Genomic DNA, 4315 nt, shown 5'->3' with positions numbered 1-4315 from the left:
GTGTTCTTTGGAAGGAATGATGCTAAAGCTGAAATTCCAATACTTTGGCCACCTCATGAGAAGAGTTGACTCATTGGAAAAGACTTGATGCTGGGAGGGATTGGGGGCAGGAGGAGAAGGGGAAGACAGAGGATGAGATGGCTGGATGGCATCACCGACTCAATGGACAAGAATTTGGGTGAACTCCGGGAGTTGGTGATGGACAGGGAGGCCTGGCATGCTGCGATTCATGGGGTCGCAAAGAGTCGGACACGACTGAGCGACCGAACTGAACTGATACACATAAATGCAAACGTGTGCATTTGGAAATATAAACCCCAAACTGCTAACAAGGTGACCTGTGACAGTAGTCGTCTTTGGGGTGAAGGAAGGGATGTGGACAAATAGTGAAGTGACATTTTTGCCTTTTACTCTACATGTGCTTAGTTGCTCAGTCATGTCCGACTCTTTGTGACCGCATGGACTGACTATAGCCCGCCAGGCTCCTCTGTCCGTGAGGATTCTCCAGGCAAGATTACTGGAGTGGGTTACCATGCCTACCTCCAGGGGATTCTCCCCATCCAGGAATTGAACCCAGGTCTCCCACACTGCAGGTGGATTCTTTACCATCTGAGCCACCAGGAAAGGCCTTTACTCTATACCCCTGTATATTATTTGAATTTTTTATAATTAACATGTATCATATTTGACAATTAAAATATACAAATGAAAAGCAGGACCTGATAGCCATTTGACGTACCTCCTCTAGCTATCACAGTCAAAACTAATTATTTTATTCACTCACTGTGCATTCATTTATCTAACACACACGCAAGGTATAACCCTATGTGTGGGCACTGAGCATTTGTGCCAGCCTCCAGATACCTGCAGCCAATTTTTTTCAACCTGCAGCATTGAACATTTACTTTCTTCCATCAGATAGTGCTGTTTTAAGTCAAGTTTTAATTATCATTTATTATTTTTCAGGTCATACGCGAGGGATAAGAAATTCTTTAGAATTTGTACTGCCTTTATTCTAAGAATGACTTTTATTGGATTTGATTTGGGGGGGGCAAGTGGAAAAAATACATTTGTATTCATTCGTCCAACAAAGGTTAGAGTCCTTCTTACATGTCTGGGCACAATGGTAGACGATGGATAAGCAAAGACAAATAAGTAACATATGGCCTCTACCTACCCTCTAGGGAGACAAGAATTTCAGAGTACGTAACACATTAAAACTGAAGTACACACCTTAGTAATCCTACACTTCAAAGTGAATCTGGCAAACTGCCCTGTTCAAAAACAAAAATTAATTTCAGTGTAACCTAGAAATAACTTGATGTTTATGAAAACTGTGAAATTATTCAATTACTCTATGGTTAAAGGGTATAAATTAGTGGGAAAATACAGAACATGGAAGCTCCAGGGGAACAGAAAGTGCAATGTCTCAGTGAACAAGTTCTAGGTTTAGCAGTGCCACTAAGAAGCTGTTTTTAGGTTTGTTTCCCCAAAGAAAATATGGAAATGATATCTACCTTATAAGGATAGGAGAAACCAAAGAATTTATTTGAAAAAGCATAACAAAATCTGGAGAACATGAGGCAGTGTGGACGCAACACCTGCTTTTTGTTGTTTGGTTTCATTGATTTATTTATTTTACCCCTACTCTTGTCGATGATTAACCAAGCAAAGCTGCAAACACAATTTAACTTCTGTATGCCTCATAAAGTGGAAAGAATGCAGGAAGCAGAGTCAGAAGATCTGAGCATACATTCAGACCTTGACTCTTACTAACTCCATAAGATTAAAAAATGAACAAATTATTTAACCTCTTTAAACCTCAGTGTCCCAGCAGCAAAATAGGAGTAAACCTATTTAACTGGGTTATTTCAAAGACTAAACGAGAAAAATACATGTGAAAACATAAACTGAAAAATTATAAATCAAACATTTTTTCCAAAGATATATAAATGGCCAATAAGAATTTAAAGATGCTCAACATTATTAGCCATTACAGAAATGCAAACAAAAACCGTAAGATACCACCTCCACACACTGGAATAGCTATCATCAAAAAGACAACAAGGCTGGAGAAAGTGTAACACTCATACTTTAATGATGAGAATGTATAATGAAGTCACTACAGAAAATAATTTGGCAGTTCCTCAAATAGTTAGAGTTACCTTAGAACCAAGCAACTCCACATCTAACTATATACTCAAGATCACTGAAAACATAAGTCCACACAAAAACCTATAAATGAACAGTCACAGCAGCATTACTCATAATAGCCAAAAAGTGGAAACAACCTAAATTTCCATCAACTGATGAACAGATAAACAAAATGTGGCATATCCATACAGTGGAATATTACTGAGCCATAAAAAGGAGGTATCTTAATACATGCGTAATATGCATGAACTCCGGAAACACTACACTTAGTGAAAGACACAAAAGGCCACGTATTATGTGATTCCATTTATAGGAAATGTCCTAAATCAGCAAATCCACCGAGACAGAAAGTAGACCGGTGCCTGCCAAGTGTCAATGAGGGGGAATGGGAGTGGCAGTTAATGGTATGAGGGTTTTCCTGTTAGGATGTTGAAAATGCTTGTTGATTAGTGATGATGTTTGCACTCCCTTATGAATAAACTAAAACCACTGAATTGTACATGTTAAAAGGGTGAATTCTACAGTATACGAGTTATATTTTAATAAAACTATTGTAGAAATTTAAGTTTCTCCTACTTTTTGATAGTAAAGACATTACTTTTTTCAGGAGATTATTCCTGTTGCTTGTAACAGCTATGAAAGCTCTTTGAACTTAGATGTTACACAGATAAATGGTATTTTTAGTAAAGTGAAACTACTAATTATGTCAGAAAAACTTTCTACAGATCAGATTAATTTGGCATTAGCTTATTTCTTCAAAAGAAAACCCTTATTAGTATCATTTGTTTTTAGGGAGTAGAGACAAGTGTGAAGGAATCTTTATAGAGTACATTTTAAAAAATAGGTCAAAATGTAGTATTTTGTTTTTAAATTAGTGGACATTTAGTTTTCAGATATACCCATCAATCAACTAAAACCTAAGTAGATGGAACTTCGCAAGCTTCATCTACCTGTTTCCATGTTCTGCATTCTGCTGTCATATTTCTAGGTCCATCACCAGCTCCTTCCAACACAGAGATCAAAATGCTTGGTAAATTCTTTAAATGCAGTCAATTCATTCCCTAATGCTGGGGAATTTACAGAGTAGGCCCAATTTTTAAGGTTAAATTTAGTCTAGCTTGTTTGACTAAATATACAACAAAATGATTTCCTGGAATTTGGAATATAAAAACAATCTATAGAGCTGGGTAATGCTTTCTAAGTCCTTTGGGTATTTTTTCACGAATTTGGTCACGGGGTAAAGACAGTCACTAACTTTTGGCCACACAAAGTATTATGTATAAAAGCTTCCTGGTTCTAGAACAAAGAAGTATTTTATTGCTCAAAGCAAAAGGAAGATATTTTCCTTCCATTTAGTATTGTTATACTAAAATAGCATACCAATGAAACCAGCTAGGTAACAGCAGGACCCAAGGTATGTAAACAAAGATAAATTGTTCTTTACTTTGTATTCTTTCTTTGGGGGTAAAAAAAAAAAAAAAGTTTCTCACAACTAAGAAAATAAGGTTCATCAAGCCAAAGTAAACCATACAGGTTAATATTTCCCAATATGGGGGTATTTTTGAGCGGTGATCTCAATTTGAGGGTTTGCCAACCTATGCTAGCATACACGGTGGGTTTACTTGGTACAGACAAAACGTGAAGAGACGGAAGACCTGTCAAACAGCTGTATCGAGTTACTCAACAGCATTTCCAACTTCTCAGGTGATGTCTGTTTAAGAAAGATGTCAAAGCACCAAGAGGAGAACCACGGGGGAGTCGCAGCAGCTGCCATGTCCAAATGGTGCATCGCGGGGTGAAATGCCACAGAAACCCTCAAGAGCCTGCCAGACTGCGGTTCCTTTCCAATACAAGTCTACCTCACATATAAAAATAAATACCATCCAGATATCCCTGCCAACCCGCTCTCCCTTCCTTTTGTGACTCCTGCAAAGGCTGGAGGGATGTTACCGGCCAGCATACCCGGGGTAAGCCAAGCCCCCACGCCCCAAGAGAGCCGTCTAGAAGGCTCCTGCAGCCCGGGGGTCTCTGGCCGGCGTCCCCCACCCGCCGGCCAGGGCCGGTCACCGGCCACACAAAGGAGCCAGCCGCGGGCGCTGGACGCGGGGACTCGCCCCGGAGCCGGCCGCCACATCTGGCCCCCGCCCCCCGGGCGGCCCGG

General features: G+C 39.8%; 1 protein-coding gene across 2 annotated transcripts in view; it reads right to left on the bottom strand.

The window, feature by feature from the left end:
- Positions 1-4315, bottom strand: part of SESTD1 (SEC14 and spectrin domains 1) — a 144449-nt gene that overhangs the window by 139020 nt on the left and 1114 nt on the right. The window lies entirely within an intron of this gene.

The sequence above is a fragment of the Bison bison genome, unplaced genomic scaffold (assembly GCF_000754665.1).
Source record: "Bison bison bison isolate TAMUID 2011002044 unplaced genomic scaffold, Bison_UMD1.0 scf7180017864460, whole genome shotgun sequence".
Classification (NCBI taxonomy): Eukaryota; Metazoa; Chordata; class Mammalia; order Artiodactyla; family Bovidae; genus Bison; species Bison bison.
The sequence above is the reverse complement of the archived record's forward strand: the minus strand, read 5'-3'. Positions and strand labels throughout refer to the sequence as shown.